General features: G+C 50.2%; 2 long non-coding RNA genes across 5 annotated transcripts in view; one reads left to right on the top strand and one right to left on the bottom strand.

Moving 5' to 3' along the window:
• The window catches only part of LOC144302747 (uncharacterized), a 31055-nt gene extending 22582 nt beyond the window's left edge, over positions 1 to 8473 (bottom strand). For all 3 annotated transcript variants that reach the window (XR_013369788.1, XR_013369787.1, XR_013369789.1), the window contains exon 1: positions 6336 to 8473. This is a non-coding gene — a long non-coding RNA (uncharacterized LOC144302747). The remainder of the gene's footprint in view (positions 1 to 6335) is intronic.
• Positions 8243 to 16978, top strand: LOC144302746 (uncharacterized). 2 transcript variants are annotated; one of them, XR_013369786.1, is made up of 3 exons: positions 8523 to 8682; positions 14785 to 16626; positions 16843 to 16978. It is a non-coding gene; the product is annotated as an uncharacterized LOC144302746 (long non-coding RNA). The 2 variants fall into 2 exon arrangements; XR_013369785.1 differs by lacking the exon at positions 16843 to 16978 and having other exon boundaries at positions 8243 to 8682; positions 14785 to 15630.
• Positions 16979 to 19895: the final 2917 nt, after the last annotated feature.

The following is a 19895-nucleotide window of genomic DNA, read 5'->3' as shown; positions in this document are numbered from 1 at the left end:
TTCTCACTAACGTCATTGTTTCATACTCCTCTCTTGACCACCTTTTGTTTCAAACTAAATTAGGCAAGCTGCTGATTCGGAACAACACCTAACTGCTTTTGTAATCCTTTCATTCCACAAACATTTATTAAGGACATATTAGCTGCGAGGCATGATGCCAAAACATAAGTGGGTGAAAACAAAATGACTAAAATAAAGTTTCAGCCCCAAATAGATTAGCAATCCAGTAAGAGAGGGATAAAATATGATTACAAATGACAACTATTTAATACTGAACGGAAACCCTATGGGGATGTACACCTGAAATGTCAATCTTTTTTTTTTTTTTTTTTTTTAATTTTTTTTATTTATTTATGAGAGTCACAGAGAGAGAGAGAGAGGCAGAGACACAGGCAGAGGGAGAAGCAGGCTCCATGCACCGGGAGCCCGACGTGGGATTCGATCCCGGGTCTCCAGGATCGCGCCCTGGGCCAAAGGCAGGCGCCAAACTGCTGCGCCACCCAGGGATCCCTGAAATGTCAATCTGTGGAGATATTGGGGTCGTGCAAAGTGAAGAGCTGAGCCTGGCCAACTCAAGACAGAAGGAGCCCTGCCCGCAGGTGTCAGCGAGCTCTTCTGAAAGGGAGTCTCGGAACCAGAGGCCTGGGTCAGGGGTTTCAAAGGGTGGTCGGAAGCGCACCCCCATCGGAACACCGTGTGATGCTTGCTGAAAGGGGCCCTGGTGCCTCCCCATCCTGCCAAATCAGAATCTCCAAGGCAGGCCCAAGAGCCCTGGCCCAGTACCAAGCTCTGCAGGTAGTTCCTGGGACACTTCCCAGCTTGAGACACGGCCTGGAGGACTGGTCCTTGAGCACTGCTGCTCGCGGAAGTACCTAGACTGCAAACCAATGAAATCCAAGTACCCGGGAGGTGGGTCTCAGGCACCCAGAGCATGCAATGGGGACCCCAACATGCCCCCAGCATCCTAGAACCACGGCTCCCATAACTTTACACAGAGAAGAGTGGGCTCCAGTGCAAGAAAGAAATATGCTTTTTTCCTTTTCATTGATGCGTCTAAGTAGACATTGCAGAAGGTTTCTTCCTCTGGTCTAACATACCCTCCAAGGTCTTGAACTTCATAACCAAACTTGACCCATCCATACATGGGGCAGGCACCATGGGGAGGACCGGAGGAGACAAGATGAGAGAAGCAGTTCAACGAAGGTGAAAGACCAGCAACAACATGAAAAATGCCAACCTCCGGCGTGTCCACGGTGCTTCGGGACCCGCCAGGAGTGGGGGGAGCCCATGGCGAGCCGGGAGGGGAGCCCTTGCGCTGAGCGCTGGGGAAGGAGAAGCTAGCCTCACGGGGAAGAAGAGACGTCAGCCGCGAAGGCCTGAGCCTATCTGAGGAGTTCAGAGTCTCTGGGGTGTCGCGCGGTTGTGTCCCCCCGGCCTGGAGAATGGTCACGGCACAGTCCCCCAGGTCCAAGACGTCATCCTTCCGGCCTCTGATCTGGCCCCAGCTACGGTCCGGAAGCACTCGGGGGATTCCAAGTGAAGTCCAGGCCGCGCCCACCAGAGATTCTGACTTAATGAGACTCAGTGACCTTGATTCCTAAGTGGCTCCCCGGGGGCTCACAGGAGCGGGGGGGGGGGGGGGTCACAGGAGGACTGTCAGTGGGAGGGAGCACAGCCTTGGCCTGGCTCTGCTGCTGCCCGTGGGCTGCCCCTGCCCAGGTCCCCCCGGCCCTCCTTCCAGGCCAGGCTCTCGGCCCCCTTGGGGCCCTCAGGGGAGAAGCCCAGGCCTCGGGCCAGGTGGGCCGTGCACCTGGTTCCGAGGGGTCGAGTGAGCCCAGCCGTGCGGCCTGAGCGTTGCTGCAAGCACAGCGGGCCGGAGGGGGCCTGCGTCGGCAGTGAGGGGCCCTGCACCCCCCCCAGGCTCAGCAGGGTCCCCGAGGAATCCGCGAGATCCACGAGTCCCACCGCGGCACAGATCGTGATGTCCCCAGGCAGGGAAAGAACAACGGCGCTGCCCTCAGCTGCTGCCTGGAGGCGATGGGGGGGCGGCGACGGGCGGCAACAGTCACATAGTGGCCAGCGGCATCCGGGCCACCGCAGCCAGGCGGCCGGCGACTCACATCGGAGCTTGGGCGAAGAGCAAATTGCTACACGGCATCGATCTCCTGGGTCCCGTGCAGAGAGCCCACACCCGGAACGGTAGGTCCCGAACGCCCAGGGTGCGTTCACGTGCCAGAATGAACATGTGTGCAGGCGACACGAGTCTGGGCGGGAGACACGTGTGGCTGCACTGGTGTGTGAACCGGGTGGATGAAAACTCTGCCCACGGAATTTTGGAAACAGGATGTCCCCACCGCCCCCCATCTCAGGGTCACAACAGTATGATAAACCGAGTTCCCTGAATCACAATCAGGGCGTGTGATTTCAGAAAAGACTCCTTCCTCAGTTGGAAATGTATTTATAAAAAGAGCTCCCTTGGGATCCTAGATCAAAAACTCTAGGAGTAGGGGCGCTGAGAAGGCGGGGGGGGGGCACATAGGCCCCCGGAGTCCCTGCTGTCCTGCAGCCGCCGCCAGGGCCCGGTGGGCACAGAGGGCAGCCAACGCCCACGACAAGTCGGAACCAAGAGGCCGCCGACTAGGGCGGTTGCTTCAACATCCAAGAGATTAGAGTCCAGCCCAGGAAGGAGGGGGAGGGAGAGGAAGAAGATCTGAGCAGAAAGTAGCACTTGTTACACGAAGGTGAAGAGGATGGTCCCCCCTGCCCACCCACCCCACCCACCCCCCCGGCCTGGGCAGGAGCGCGGCCCACATGGAGGGCGCGGAGGGCGGCGGGCAGGTGGGCCCTGCACTGGCCCCGCGGCGCCTCGGACGGCGCTCTCTGTGCTCCTCGCCCGCAGCCTTGCATCGGGAAGCAAGGGGACGTTGGGGAGCCAAGAACAACCACAGCAGGTTGGCCGGCCATCGACAGCCCCCTTTACAGCCCTTCCCTCGCAAAGAGGGTTGCTGCTGTCGCCGTCCTTGTCGTAGGGGCACGCACCGCACAAGCACACACCTGCACCGGGAGGAGATTACCGACTGGAGCGGCTTTTCTGGAACGCAATTACAGGCTGTGTATCAAAGGTCTTGCAAATGTGCAGAGCTTCCCAACCAGAAATTCCGGTTCTGGGAATGTGCTGAAGGCGGCCACCAACAAGGTGAGTGTGGCGTAGCGCTTACCAGCCGGCACTTGACGTCCACACAATCCGGGGGCAGGTCCTGGTCCCACCGACTAGCTGAATAAAACTTTGGACAAATTGCTGGATGTGAACTTCGACATCCCGGTGTGTGCCACGGGGGTTAACAGTCGCAGCCATTGCACCAGGCTGTCAGGAGGGGGAGGAAAAACCATGACAATGCTCGGCACCGGCGAGCCTGGCAAGATGGGTGAGGTGTGTCAGGTCAGGAAGCGTTGCTGCTGGCCTCGAGCCACACTATTTTATATGTAGAAAGATGGTAGAACAGCCGTGGTACATCACACCACTGGTTGTACAGGGAAAAGCTAAAATGTAATGAAAACATCGAATAATAGGTGATTCGTTAAACAAAATTATGATATATCCTTATGATGAATATTAAGCTGTCCTTTAAAAATGTTATGGAAACATATAAATTGCTATAGAAAGGTCTTCACAACGTATAATTAAGTGAAAGAGGCAGGTTTATAAACTAGCATGCGCAGCACGGTGAGCTCTTCGTTCATACAGGCATTTACATGCATAGAAAAATACGTGGAAAGATGGACTCTAAGATATTACAATCATTGCCTGGAAGTGAGATTATGGATGTTTTATGTTTTAAGTCTCTCATACCTTTGGCTTTTTGTTTTGTTTGTTTGTTTTTTAATATTTTATGTATTTATTCATGAGAGACACAGAGAGAGATTGAGGCAGAGACACAGGCAGAGGAAGAAGCAGGCTCCATGCAGGGAGCCCGATGCGGGACTCGATCCCAGGACCCCGGGGTCACGCCCTGGGCAGAGGGTGGATGCGCAACTGCTGAGCCACTCAGGTGTCCCACCTTTGGTTTTTTGTACTGAAAATGTATTGCATTTGCAATAAGAAAAAAAAATCTTTTATAAAAATGTCACTTTTAACTGGAAACTACTCGTTGGGAAGTCACTGGTAAACTTTATCAGGTAATTATCAAAAAATCCCACGGAAGAATTCCAATTAATAATGCAGATGGGGTGAGGGCAATAGGAAATCACTGAGAATGCCACGGTACTACTGCTGCAGGCAAGCTCCAGCAACCGATGCTCCACCGGGGCTGAAATTCGGAGGGGTGGAATATTCGCACAATCTCAAAATATCTCCCTCAAGATCGTCATAATTGCCAACGGGGAAAGAGCAGCTTTACGACGGAGGAGACGGGCAGACGGCACAGGAGCCAACGATCAGGGGTAGCAATGTCTCTCTGGGAGACACATCAGCATCGCGAAGCCCCCGAGAGGACGCCCAGGTGGAAGTCACTCGTGTAGTGTTGTTGTCTGAAAGGTGGGACTTCCGTCGGCCCGTGAGAACACGCCAACAACCTCAAAGTCGTCCTATAAATACCCAAGCAGTCCTCCTTAACAGCATCAAGGTCATAAGAGACAAGGAAAGGCCCAGAAACTATCCCACGTGTGACGTGACAACTAAGGGCAGTGGGAGATCCTGAACCGGCTGCTAGAATAAAGGACACAAGTGGAAGAACTGATGAATCCAAATAAAAAAGTCAGTAGTTGAGCTAAGAGGGTTGTCCTGTTAATTCCTTAGATTTGATAATGATTACATGGTTACGCAAGATATTAACATCAGAAGAAACTCGGTGAAAGGTACACAGACACTCTTTGCACGGTTTTTTTGCAATGTTTTTGTGTCTAAAATTATTTCAAAATAAAAACTTTAAAGCAAGACTGGGTAAGCCTCCATGCCTGGGATTAGACATTACTGGGAAGTCCCCAGGAGGGCCCGGGCAGGAAAGGTCTTAGTCCTATATCTCCTCATGTTTGAATAAAAATATTACTTTTACAACTTGCTAGATTAAAATTAGATTAAGGCAAACACAGGGGAATGTAGCAAATCAGTTTTCAGCACATAGCCACGGAGAACAGTCACAGATACTATCAATATTCAACATTTCTCTTTTGAACTGTCACTCTTCAAAAGCCATAGTTTCCCCCATTCCAGTTCACTGGTTCAATTCTCTTTTTTAAATCTCAATGATCTTTTTTCTGTGTCCCATCTGTGAGTCAACAAAAATTAAAGATCAAAGTCTTCTTTTGAATTTTAAATGTCTCACGAAGCGACTTTGTCATTGCCCACTTCTTCTGTTGACCCTTTCAAAATCAGATAGGAAACGTTTGTTTCCTCAGTGCCTGCCGAATTGGTACCGGAGTCAGAAAGAAAATCACCGATCTAGACAGGCCGTAGACTTCCGCGCTTCCTAAGGAAACAGATGTTGACCTCCCAGTGCAAGCCTATCCCTGATTAAAACAAATGGCAACCACGGAGGCAACCCAATTTATTGGAAGTTACTCTAAGTTCACTTCTATTTTCACCATCTCCACTTTATAGTCGACAAAACTGAGGCTTAAATGAAGGGATCCATCTTTTTTTTTCAAGGTCCTAGAGTAAGTAGCAGAATCAGGCCCCTGGTAGCTCTGCTCTTCATGGTTTGTTTGGAAACGATGTTCATTTGGTGAATTTCACTGCTTTTAGAGGCCTATCTAGAAACTTCTGGAAATCCAAAGCCGCGTGTTGAGGAAAAGACGCCTGTCGCAGGTAAGAGTCTGCTGGCACAGTCACCCGTTCTCCGTTGTACGGGGGAACGAAGAACACCGAGGTCGGATCAGGGCAGGGCAAACAAAAACCGCCTCACGCAAGTCAACTGAAGGACCGAGTGGGAGCTCGCTAATCTAGGATTTCTCCTTCGCTGTTCAGAGATTCACTCTGCATCTTAATATGCAAAACTGCAGTTGACTTAAGATGGAGACTAGAGTCTCTAATCACTGTGATTCCACATGTGTAGCCGTTTACTATAGGGAATGGACCACGTCCTTGTGCGCACTCCCTTCCCTCCCCTAAACCATCCTACATACATCTGCCAGATTAATCTTCTTAAAGTTTTAATTACTTCATTCCTCAGCTGAAAAACCTTAAATGGCTCCACACTGCCTTTGAAATACTATCTAAATTCCTCAACGTCTGGCTCCAATTTTTACTTCCCAGTAAAATTTTATCATCAGTCAGGATAATTTCCGAAACAACTAACAGAAATCTCAGCTCACACCGGCCTAAACAGACGGGAACTTACGTTCTCATATAACCGGGAGGACAGGAATAGGACAGGCTCTGCGGTGGCTTAATCCAGTAGCTCCGGTTCCACGTCCCCAGGCTTCTCGCTCTCTGGCTCTCCCTCTCTCTACCCTTGTCAAACACTCTGTACTCAAGCCAAATGAAAACACAAGTCCTTGCTTTCTCACTTTGTCATGGAACATCCACCCACCAACCTGCAAGGCCCACATCTTCCGTGGCCCATCCCTGCCTCTCCCGGCACAAAGCCTTGCCCTCTTCCTCTGTGACTCCATGGTACCTTATACCTCTATATAAAGGCCCTTGCTGCGTCCTGGCTTGTAAAATAGCCCCTCGTATCTATGTCTTACTTGCTGTACTCAGCTGTAAGATCCCCGAGGACTGAATCCAAATCCAGCCCCTCCACATGGCCCCATGTCCTGACTGGTGCATTGTCCACAGGCTGCCAGTAAATAAGCCCATCAATCAAGAAACAAGTCGACTGTGTCAGAAAATTTCCATGGTTGTTTGTCCTAAGGCACCATTTTCTCCCTTTCATTTGGCAATCTTCAGAGCCTAACACAAATTAAGACAAGTTTTTGTTTTTTAGTTAAATGTGACATTCTCAGTAAACAATACAGGGGACCTCCCTACATATATATATATCAGGTCTATTGCACATCTGGCCAATACTGATGAAGAGACGCTCCAGAAAATTGCTCAAGAGACCAAGGTCATTGTGGACCATGAGAAGGACTGGAAACTAGGCCGGTGCATCTTACAGCTCCCTGGGATTCTCCAAAAGATTTTAGGCGACTTACTTCTCCATACTCTCTGTGATTATATCTATGAGCTGGCAACTGCCTTCACAGAATTTTAGGATAGCTGCTCTCGTGTGGAGCAAGACAGACAAACTGGACAAGGGTTGAAGGTAAACATGTGGCGTATGCTGCTTTGTGTAGCAGTAGCTGCTATTATGGCCAAGGCATTCGATATCTTGGGAATACAGTCTGTCCAAAGAACATAATCCTTAGGTTTGAATACTGTGTGTTTCTATCAAAAATAGCCATTTAGCACTATTTGCTTTTTTACAGTCATGTGGATACAAAAATAAGTAAAAGAAAATTGTCAACTCACGTCAGATGTCTCAACCTTGGGTTGAAAACACCAGAGGACACTCAGGTTCTGCAGAAAAGAACAGCAAGTAGAAAAGCTCTTCCAAAGCCTAAAATGATGGTAGGACCTGGGCTAAGTCTGCTTCCTGTTAATGATGTTTCTTCCATGTTCCCTGCTGACCTGCATATTATCCTCCTCTAAGTGAGACACCAGAAAAAAACCAGCCTCCTCTTGGCATCACTCACTCTCTAAACCCGACGGAGGCCTAAAGCAAACCTGTTCTAATATTTGCCTGTATAGAAATGGAGTCCGAGAAAAATCTCCAGGGAGAACGGCCTAGGGGAAATCACGTGGCAAAGTCAGACTCCCTGACCACGTTCCTGCCCAAAATCATTATCCATATAAACCACATTGACATCTATCCTATCTCGGGGCAAACTGGACACCAGCATCTTTCACTTAACAACAACGGCGGAGAAGTTGGCAAAGGACAGCAAGCTGCCCGAGTGCTGTGTGGGAGAGAATGCAAGTCTGCTTCCGTGTAGGATCCGGTCAGCTGGCAGATAAGGTCTGGCCTTGGGATTCATTCAGTCGCTCACCCTAAAATATTTAATACGCGTCTGTTAGGTGTCAGGTGCTATGTTAGTTATGAGCTTCAAACTTCTTGGGGGCCAGCTCGAAAACGCCAGCTCGATCTTCTCCCAAAGCCACCTCCCTCATCTATGACCCAACAGCTCAGCTTCTCCTTGAGATGGGGAGCCCAGGATGAGCAGTGTCCATGAAGCTTCTGCCTCAAGTCCTAGGGCAGAAGTGGCCAAGTCTCACCAGAGGCTGAGGTTGTGCCAAGCCAGCTGGCTGTGCCCCATGGGTTGTTAAATATAAATGAAGGGGAGGGACATTTGCCCCGTCATCCCTCATGAGAAAGACTGTAATAATATATCACTTACGACTTTCAAATAAAGCCTCATTGTTGAACATGGGACAGAGCCGTCCTTTGACTTTGCTGAGCTGGGGTGATCACCCTAGCACCAAATGTTGGGGGTCTCCACGGTAATGGAATGTGACTCATAAAGACAACTGCTGATGAAGAGAAAGTTCATTCTTTCATCATTCATTCATGGCTTGAGTCATTCATCCGACAAACATTTATTGAGAACCTCCCATTTGCCAAGTTCTCCGCCCTGGAAGACACATGAACAGATCACCACACACTAGGATCAGCGCCATCACAGAAATAAGCGCGGAGGGAAATGGTAAGCTCTGCCTGGAGAGTCGGAGAAGGCTCGGAGAGGTGGTAACACTGAATCCATGAAGGGTGTAAACATCGGAGATGTCCCCACTCACAAACTTTCCCCGAGTGCCCAAAGTAAATGCAGGTATAAGCAGAGATGTGAGTAGTTCTACTTTAAATACAGGAAAAGTTGAAAAGGGACAGGCCTGGACTTTTTAGCTAAATATGGGGATGAAATCATTGCAAGAAGACAACCCAAGTCGCTCATCATTTTGCATTGATGGTAACTTCTTTCCTGGGGCCCTTCTCAGTTCTCTGTTGTTTGTGGGTAAATATCCACCGCTATTTAACAGTATTCCTGTTTAATTGGCAACCAGCTGCCTCTAGGAAGCAAGATATTATGTTCAAGTGTAACCATTTCCCCACCTCCCTCTTATCACTGAGACAAAGACTGAGTGGAGAAAATGTATTCTTAAAATCGATAGGCTCTTTAGAAAATAAAACCAGCAATGTGATCTCTAGTTAGCGCTAAGAACTCTAGCTTTCCTGAAGTGTCGGCTCATGGTAGGCAAAGAGCATACGATCTTGATTAGGAGCAGCCCTCACGTCAAACGTTCATGATCACCTCTCAATCAGATTAAAGAATTAGCTGCTTCTTGAATCGCCTCTCTTGAGAGTGTTTTTATTTGAAACTTTTATGGCCTCAGAACTTTTGAAACCCTTCAATAGCAAATTCCCATAATCCGGGAGCTGGCTTTCTGGGCTGGCCAGATGCTGCCTGTCTGCTCAGTATAGGGTTGGCAGGATATGCCAGAAAGCAGGAATGCTTTGGAAGAGGGCCATGCACATGTGTTGGGACACACGCATGAGGAAGACCACTCTGACTGGTAAAGGAAGGCAAACAAAAGCATCAAGGCCTCACTGGGTAAAGGGCAGCCCAAAGAGATGGGGAAATCTCTAAACCAAAGAACAAATAGTGGAATTCCAGACACCTGGGTCCATGGAGGGGAAGAGATGGGCCTGTGGGGAGGGCAGTAGTTGCTATGGACAGCCTGCTAAGCAAACCCCCCTTCACAAAGGTCCTATGACTCGCATTCATCCTAACAGATAAGACAAATAGGTAATTATTCCATCCAGAAAACATCAAGATTGTGATACAGCTATAAACACACTGTCTTAGAGATGTAGCAGATTAGCCCAAAGAAGTTCAATGGCCTTCTTACAGCCCCGAAGAACTTGATAATAGAAGAAATCGCATAGCGAACATTGCCAGACTGAAGACGGAAATCTCCCTACAGGCAGCTCCTATCCAGGGCATTTTGCTCCACTTGAACAGGGGCAACAAGAAATGCTTCATAGGAGTGTGTGTGTTCCCTCAGGTCATCATAAAAATCATAACAAATCATAACATTTTGGGATTCAAGAAAATTCAATAAAGTTCAACTCCTCCTTTTTATAGATGAGGAAGACGAGGCCCCAGGGAATACGATGACCTCCTTAAAATAATACAACTGCCAAAGTTGTGAAAAAGCCACAATTTATACTCGAGTCATCTGATCCCAACTTTGAACCATCTCCACCTCAAAAAAAGATAATAAGCAACAATAAGAGACAGAAAATCTCTCCACTTCCCAAGGTAGGGAGCAGCACTCTTACAAACACCTGCAACTTCATAGAAACACTGGCCTTGAATTTATCTTCTTGAACTACTCTGTACTCCTGAACTATCGCTCTCCTTGGTGAGGACCGTTTGCCCGCTACCTGCTATATAAAGCTGACCTTCTTTTAATGACTATGATGGGAGCCAATAGCTCTAGCTTTCTAGGAATTGTTCCATCTTCAATTCACCCTTATCCTTCTTGGTTTTATAAATTCACTAGATAAACTAAAAAATATCTTTCTCCACTTCCAAGAAAATCTGAGGTTGTCGCTTGGTGAATTTAAAGCTCTATGAGGAGAGAGCAGAAATAAAAGCCAGTTGGAAAACAACCAAGCCTCTAGCAGGATTCTCTGAGCCTGTGTGCACGTGTGCATATGCTCCCACCACTACTGCAGCTCAGGATTTGCTCTTGGTTCTGACCTGTTCTCATTGCCTGGCACCTGCTTCTGGGCCTCCGCGTCCATGGGAGCCTGTCCTGGTGGGACACATCAGAGGTTGTCACCCATCTCTTCATAAAGGGTCAAGCCCATGAGCGCAGCCTAGGGATGCCACTTGGATGTCATCAAGAGGGGTCAATGCCTCATGGTGGCATTCTGATTCTCTCCCTACTCCTGAGGGAAAGGAGAGGGAGGCGATTTTTTTTTAAGTGCAATGTATCTCCTTGAAAAGTACAGAGAAGATAGAGCCACTCTCTTTGGGTGGGAACACTAATTATAATAACTCGTATTTATGGAGCACTCCCAGTGCTCAGCACTTCACATACATGATCTCATTTCATGTTGAAAACATCTCCATGAGGAATGCATTATTCTTTTTCATGATAACGAAACTGAGGGTCCTAGTAGTAAAGCTGGGACTTGAACCCAGGGGGGTCTGCACGTGTAACTACTCACTCTCCGGCTCCTTAGGCGTTAAGACAGGTAGGAAGCGCTTGCCCAAAATAATACTGATGGAACGGTGTCTGGAGAATATGCAGTCTGTCAATTCCCCCAGACATTTCAAATCTCAGCCTTGGATCAAGCAGGAACTCGAGGAAGCCGTACAGTCATCAGCTTGACGTTGAAGGACATTATAATCTAACATTGAAAGACAAAACAAATCTAGCACGAAGATGTTGTTGAAGGCATCATCCACTACCTTGACATAGTATCCTCCTCACTAAGACCCATGGGGAAACATTTCCTGTTGCTCTCAGTATCAGGAAAAGCTGTCTTCTCCTAGTCACTTTGTTTGTAAATGTGAACAGAGTAAATTCTGTTCCTGTTTGGTTTCCATCTTTGTTATGGCTCCTAGGAATTGTTAAGCCAAATTTATATCCCACATCTAGAAACTCTCCAGGACTATATACCCGCAATACGTCTTCTGGTATACTCTACTCACTCCTTGTTTTATTAGTTTCTTACCTGTACTCTCCTTTGGTCTTGATCCCACAGCTATTAATTTTTTTGCTTTCCTTCATTTATTTTACTATCTCTAATCTCCTATGGAATGAGGTACTGAATGAATGAATAATAGTCAAACCATTGTCTTCTTTTTAATGAGTTGGAAAAGATGCATGGCACCCATTCAAGTCCCTGAATCCCCAGTGAGAGGAAAGCCCAGACCCTGATCAACAAGACCGTGCTTGTGGGAAACCTACAATCGACAGGGACTAGCAGGGCCATGTAATGAGAGGAAAGGGTGAATGATGACCTCATGGTAATGAAGAGGGGAACACTAATGCTACCCCAAAAACATTTAAACCACCCTGGGGACCCTGCCAATGAGAAAAGGAGAACTTTGGAGGACTGAGTTTCTATTTGTGACGCTATATAGGCTTGAGCCTGAGGCTTCCACTAGCATAACCCACACCCTCTGGAGCCCATCGTTCCAGGCTGCAGTATCCTGAAGTCATAACTGTACACATGTAGGATTAAGCCATGTTTTAGCGTTGTCTCACCTCACTGGTTTGCAGCTTATAGCTCTGGATGATAATTATGCTTTGAAGTACTCCATTTATCTCACGTCTACAAATCACGTAGCGATTATACTTTTAGGGCCCCCTAAATGCTCTCAGGACTGAGCCTATCGAGTCACCCGAATCTCTAGCTGTTGACTCAGTACTACAGCTCTAGCAAACGCAGGTTGACTGTTCCAAATGGTCAACAGAGGAGACGGATGTCCAAGAGGAAGGTAAATTTGGCCGAAGAAGAATCATGTGAGTGGAGCTCTGGTTGCTCAGACTATGAAAGCAAAGACACTAAATTCCATGTTCAAGGTTCCCCCTGTTGGCTCCTGATGGACAGGCTGATGAAGCACATTACCTTATGCCTGGGCAGTGATGTGGAGCTTAATGATGCATGATCATTCCATTACGTTTCCTAAATGATTACAGCTGCCATAAAAAAATAAAAATGGTGTGTCTGAGATTGGAAATATCTGGAGGAGACCTTCATGTTGCTGAATCAACTAACAGGTATTTCTTGGGCATCACCCATAAGTTCATCACTGTGACAAGCTTATTGGTGGAACCATAAACAAATCAAGATCTGATTGATGCCCTCAGAGGATTTACTCTTTAGTTGGGAAGACAAGCCACTTATTAAAAACTAAAGAATCCTTATAATCAAAGCATTTGGCATTTGTGAGAAGAAGAATAAGAAGAAGAAGAAGGAGGAGGAGGAGGAGGAGAAGGAAGAAGGAAGAAGGAAGAAGGAAGAAGAAGAAGAAGAAGAAGAAGAAGAAGAAGAAGAAGAAGAAGAAGAAGAGGAGGAGTAGGAGGAAGAAGAAGGAAGAAGAAGGAAGAAGAAGAAGAAGAAGAGGAGGAGGAGGAGGAGGAGGAGGAGGACAAGAGGACACTGGGAGTGGGCTTTGCTAAGGCAGAGGTAGGATCTGAGTCGGCCCTGAAGAGGAGCTAAAATTCAACTAAGAGCAAGAGATGAGGGGCGCCTGGGTGGCTCAGGGTTGAGCATCTCCCTTCGGCCCAGGGCATGACCCCAGGTCCCGGGATCGAGTCCTGCATCAGGCTCCCTGCATGGAGCCTGCTTCTCCCTCTGCCTGTGTCTCTGCCTCTCTCTCTGTGTCTCTCATGGATAAATAAAATCTTTAAAAAAAAAAAAAAAGAGCAAAAGATGAGAGAGTTCATTGCAGGTTGAGGCAAAGGGGCGAAGTGCATGGACACAGCCTGCGGGAGGCGTACTGAGCCGATCTGGACTTCCCCCTTCACTCGGGCCCAACAGACACTGTCCTATACTCCCACGAGGAAGAGCAGATGTTTCAAGACCACACACCTCACATAGTTTTGCAGAAACCGCTCTCGATTTTACTTCCCTTGTTTACCAGTTAGATTTCATTTGATTCTTTTCCCTCCCGTGTGGGCCTTACTATCCCGGTTATATATTTGGCTACAATTCTGAAAGGCAGAAGTAAAACCCAGTTGGAAAACGAGCCCGCAGCAGGGTTCTCGGAGCCTGTGTGCCCGTGTGCCTACGCTCCCCACCACTTCCGAAAGCACTTTGCTGGGGTTCGTGAAGACCGTGCACAGGACAGCTGCTCACGTGCTCTTCAGCAGAAAGTCCTGAGCTTCCGGATAGCCGCGTTGCAAGGGGCGCTCTCACCACCTCTCATCTTCTAATCCTAAAACTAACGGGATGTGGCTCCGTTTTCTCCCCATCTGCTTCGAGCCACCTGGGAGCTCTCCGGGTCTCTGGAGCTGATGGTGGAATTATTAAGGGAAGGGGGGATGCGCTCCCCCTTGGAGACGGGGTGAGGAGATCACGGCCTCGTAGCCAGTAGACATGTAGTCTCCAGGCAGCGAGTGACGCTCCTGAAACGACCAGAGCTTACGTTCTCCCGTCAAGCTAAGGGCCTTGGAACACCAGGGAGAGGGAAACAGCACATTTTGTTTCTGATAATAAATCTCCCATCTTATCGCCTGAGACATCTCGCTCTCTGGGGGACACGGGGCCTGTTTCTCGGCATTTTCCGATTGGGCTCTTCCTTGCCTCCGCCCGCCTCTTACCGGGATCCCCAAGAGGCAACCTGCCATCACGCCTGCCATTTCCTCCCCCCTTCCCCTCCTTTCCAATCTCATTTAGATACTTTCTCTTTCCCCAGCCCCTCCCTCAGCTCCCCATCCTGGTCTTCCTCGGCCGACCATCATTACCCAGGGGATCTCTTCCTATAGGTCTTCAGAGAGAAACACTTCCTGGGTTGGACTGTGAAGCAAAACATTATGAGACTCTAACTCAATCTCAATTACTATTTGGCACCACGTTTTATGAGTGAGAAATGCAATAAAATAGCAATTTCTAAATTTAACTAGCATTATATAATGCAATTATTTATTCTAGAAGGCTGTTGTTTATATATTGCCCGCGCCATCGATCGGCCCGAGAAAGGCAGTGTACAGGAAGCCATATAAATCGATCATTATTTAGAGTGGTTAATCAAATATCTCATTTGCTTCTATGAATTTCCCTCCAGTGATCACGCTGCGTACCCCACAAGGTACCAGTGGCCTGCGACCCGGTCCACACACCAACACTAGACAAGAACAGAGTCGAGCGAGAGGTGCAAAGAGATGACTGGCCCCTTCCCTTGTCTGAAATGCCAGAAGAGCCGTTAAAGCAGCAGAAGCCACGTTCTTCTTCCAGACGCCCGTCCCCACGCGGCTCCCACCCGTGACCACCATAAGCTGAAGTCACGTGACAACTGCGATTATCCGTCATCGTTGTCACCCACATGACGACGAGGCCGCTCCCCACTGCGCGCTGCTCCGATGCGTCGGAAAGTGAGAGACGCTCTTCCGAGGGCTTCTTGTTTGTTTGCTGTTTGCTTTATAAGCTCCTTCAGGCAGGATGGGGGCAGGGGGAGAGGGAGAAATGGAAATTCAGTCAGGAAAACAATTAACCAGCACAGCTTCGCTGCACAGCAACATGAAATCCTATCGCCTTTAGAGCCCCGCGCGCCCGGCTCTGGTTTCACGCGCATTTAAGGATGAAAACCGGTCCGAACGCTGAGCTGATGCTGGCCTGCAAATGAAAAAATCAAAGAGGCAAACGTAAAATCTCGTTCGCTGCCTAATCACATCTCAAGAATGGTGATCTGAGCTGGGAGTATTTTTAGTCTGTACACAAGAAAATGCACCTTCGCTCTCCTTAGGCCTTGGTCGGTTGCCAGAGAATTGTCAATCTGTCTTTTTCTTTTTTTCCACGTTGCATATAAAAAAGTTAATGGGATGAGCGCTGGGTGTTATTCTATATGTTGGCAAACTGAACACCAATAAAAAATAAATTCATAAAAAATAAAAATAAATAAAAAATAAAAAAAGTCAACGTTTGCTTAAAAATACATTGCACTAGTTCACTAATGACGCTGTCAGCTAAGCCACCGTCCTCACAGACAACCGGGCTGTCCTCGCTAGATCCCGCGAAGCAGTAACGAGCGCTTTCCCCAAAAGCAAAGTACTAGAGCTTCTGGAAAGGGGACACACCTACCAACCTTTGTGCTAAGCTTTGCCGCGTAAGAGGGATCTACTTTTATCTCAAAACGCCAGGATAGATCACATAACCTGCAAAACATTCATGCTTCCTTTCCTTTTTTTTTTTTTTTCCCCTTTCCTAATTGAGTGTTTTTCTTTTGGAGAGTTTGTGGTGTACTAGGAGTTCACCTGCAATACAGCAGGAAATCTCTCAACACAAAGCAATCCACAAAGGTTTATTTCGCCCCGAGTACTTCCGAAGGGGTTTTTGTCATTTGACTTTAGGTTGAAAAAGGAAATAAAGTGACTGAGGCATCTGGCTCCCTTATCTTTTTCAAGAAACCATCTTGGAATAATGTGAGATTCACCGAAAGGTCGCCGACGTGTACAGGACGCAGGGCTCCTGCGCGGCCCTCGCACGGCTGCCCCACGTCTTACGCCTTAGGTCACTATGGCACATCTGTCAAAACTAAGAAGCTGGTATTGATCGATTGCCATGGACTGAACTGCAGGTTTTGTTTGGATCCCACCAACCGTCCTCTGGCTCTTCCGGGATCCACCTTGCCCTGAGTTCACACCTCCTCGGTCGCCCGGATCTGTGCCGGTTTCGCAGTCTTTGCTGGTTTTTCACGACGGGTCACATATCCTGTAGCGTTGTCTCCAACCTGAGCTTCTCTCTTGCTTTTTCTTGTGGTGGGAGTGGTGGTGGGAGTTTTTAGGACGAATAACACAGAGGTGAGTCGCCCTTCCGTCCCTCGGTGTCAGAGTGATACCCACGCGATGGCACTGCTGACATTAGCCTTCGTTCCCCGAGAGCTCGTGGTGGCCAACTTTCTCCACTCCAGGTTTGCTATTCTACTCTTTCTTTTATTTATTTGTTGGAGAGAAGTCACAGAGTCCAACCCACACTCGGGAGGGGTAGGGGGTGAGAAGCTTGCGGAGAGGGAGGTGCCTACCTACGTTATTTGGAGGGCGGCTATCGCTATCGAGGAAGCATACCCTGAGAAAAACGTGCCTCTTCTTCCCAATTTATTTACTTATTCAAGAATTGCTTCCCTTAGGGGCGCCCGGGGGGCTCCGTGGTTGAGCGTCTGCCTTCGGCTCAGGTCGTGACCCTGGAGACCCGGGATCGAGTCCCGCATCGGGCCTGCATGGGGCCTGCTTCTCCCCCTGCCTGTGTCTCTGCTTCTCTCCCTGTGTCTCTCGTGGATAAATAAATAAAACCTTTAAAAAAAAAAAGAGTTGCTTCCCTTAATTTTAAAATAAGACACATCACTTAAGTGATGAACATCTTAAGGACACAAAACACTAAGAAAACACATCAGGGGTTTTAATTTTCGGAGAAATATTGTTTCCAAGGCCTTTTTCAATAAAACGGATTTAATATTGATGTAACGTGCCCAGGGGAAAAAGCCCACAAGAGGTCATACACCCTCCGCCCCCGCCCCGAGCTCATCAGGTGCACCCCAAGCCGCGCACAAAAACAAGTGGTCACCTGGAACTTAGGCTGAACCCTTTTGGCTCAGCAAACATCTCCGTCCGTCTCGGCCTCGCTCAGCCACACGATTACCTGTGCCGAAAACAGAGGAAGCGGCGTCCCCATCTTATCTGAAGGCCCCAGTGTCCTCCCACGGCCTCCAAGCACAGCACGTCGGAGTCACCCACCGTGGCCACCCCAGCGTGACCGCTCTCCCCTGGCTCACTCATCCTCACGCCTTCCACAGACCTCTACACCTACTCTATGGCGAACACCGAGCTGGGGCCCGGGGCAGCAAAGGGAAAGAAATGTTCCGAGAACACGTCCTGGGCTGCGGGTCGAGGCACCCACCGGGTTCACCTGTGTCTTCATGAGATCTGATAAGGATGACACGTGAGCCGGCACGTCAGGTGTGGACGCACACTCTCCCACTTGGAGAAGGGCACCGGCGACTGCTTGTGGGGCAGTGACCACGTCTAGGGCCCTTCCGTCTCGGAGGACAGCTTTTCCCATTAGAGGCACCTCGACGGGCAGTAAAGAAAAGCTTCGTCCAGGAGCATTAAGGCTTCCTGAGCGAACCCAGCAAGGCTTCCCTGCGTGCCGGTGCCCTCCAGGCGAGGGGGGGGACACGGGCCAAACGACTCTACTGCTGCAAACAGAATGTGCCCACCTGGCCGTGGAGGGAGGAGGTTGGCAGGTTCTCCCCCTGTGCCCGGAGAAAACCCAGGTGCCGTGGCCCAACCACCCGGGGGGAGGCCACGGCCAAAGATCTGTGCCGCACAATCAGCGGGGTCCCTTCGGGACGACCCAGCGAACACCCAGGCGGCCCAACCAGCCCGTGCCACCAGTCACTATCCTGGAACGTGACAGGATGGCCACACAGTCCCGGTGACACCCCGCGTTGCTGGTACAACCGGGTCGGGTCCGTTTAGGGTGCATTTTCTGTTCTCCTCATGGGGATGCCCGAGGGCTAAAGGGCCATAAGCAGGATGAGCCCGCGAGCCCACCCGGAGCCCCCTGCAGCCACCCGGGCGGCTGGCGGTGCCATTTCCAGGACACTCGCGGGCAGCGGCTTGCTGGGCGGAGGAGGAACTGCCCGGGGCCGTCGTTAGCAGGTGCCGCGCGGGGCTCTTCGCATCAGGGATGACACGGGACGCAGAGGAGCAAGAGCTGTGGCCGCGGTGTCCCCTGAAGCAGTGATACCCTCCGGCGACGCCGCGGGCCAGCTCTCTCCCCACAAGGCCGCCGCAGCTCCTGAGCAAACACGGGGTCTGGCTGCCGTGTGCGCGTCCTGCGGGGCCGGAGGAGACACCTGCTGGCGGCATCTGGGGTGGGACAAATCGCCGGGACGTCAGCAGGACTTTAGTCCCCACAGATGAGATAGAACAGAGTCACTACACTGTGGCTCAAGTGAGTGAAACACCAGGGAGCTCCGGGCACTGACGGAGGAGGGACGCAGAACAGGACTCGGGGACGTGGTCAGTGGGAACGAGGGCGGCGGCCCCGTCAAGCAGGCTGACCCCCAAACGCTTCAGGAATCTGGATTAAACATTCCTTCCGGGGCTGAGGACGGTGACCGAGCGCTTGCAGGTTCGCTCCCGGCTCCCTCCCTGCCTTCGGAGGGGCACCTGGTGGCCGGGGCGACAGGACTGGGCCGTGCAGGCAGGTCCCTGTCCCTGTCCCTGCGGGGCTGCCCTCGGTCCACAGGGGCTCTTCCCGGCTGCTTCAGCTGCTGCGGAGGCTGCGGTGCAGACGTGGGCCCCATCCCGCGGGCCGGTGCACGGAGGGCGCACCCTGGGGCCACCCCGGCTACTACCAGGGCCCTGCTGCTCTCCCCGCACCCAGACGGTCTCTGTAAGGGATGGTGCAGATTTTGAGGCAGACACTCATTCTCTCCACTTCTCCCGTCCTTCAGCCTCGCTGAGCCTGGTCTACACCTTCTCCTCAATGCCGGAGTAGGCCATGGTTTATGAGGATCTATCCCAGCCTACCTACCTGACGCGGAGAGCTCTTTACCTACGGAGCCCTGCAGAGTGGGTCTGGGGTGCTGCATCCTGTGACCGGGTGTCATGGGAAGACGTGTCACCCCTGCCCGGGAGGAGCTCTCCATCCAGGGAACAGCGCACCGTGCCCCTCAGGTAACACTATCGTCCACCTGAAGGACTTCGTCCACGCCGCCATTCCCTGTTCCCCGTCCAGGCTGCACACCTCCCTCCTGGGAGACTGAGAGCTTCCCTCGGACTCTTGGGGATGAGTTTACCCAAATAAGGACGCTCAGCTCGGCCTGTCACACCCACAAGGCCTGGGCATTTCCTGGACCCCGTGAGAGGACGCCACACACCCTGGGTGTGCTACCCTGCTCAGCACGGGCAGAGCCCGGTGGAAGCCGAGTGTGTGGATTATGGCCCCGCAAGGATCTGGAGAGATGTTCTCTCCAACCACACGCCGGAAGGTGGCAGGTACCCAGAGCTGGGAGAGTCCGCGTCCACACAATACCCTATTGTACACTGTTTAAAAAAAAAAAAGCAGCAAATTGATAATGACATGTTAAGATGTAGGTCATTCTTTCTCATGGGACTCCGCCTAACTCCGCGGCACCAACGTGGTGTCAGAGGCGGGCAGGCCAGGTTTCATTTC

Source organism: Canis aureus, chromosome 31, assembly GCF_053574225.1.
Source record: "Canis aureus isolate CA01 chromosome 31, VMU_Caureus_v.1.0, whole genome shotgun sequence".
Lineage (NCBI taxonomy): Eukaryota > Metazoa > Chordata > Mammalia > Carnivora > Canidae > Canis > Canis aureus.
The sequence above is the reverse complement of the archived record's forward strand: the minus strand, read 5'-3'. Positions and strand labels throughout refer to the sequence as shown.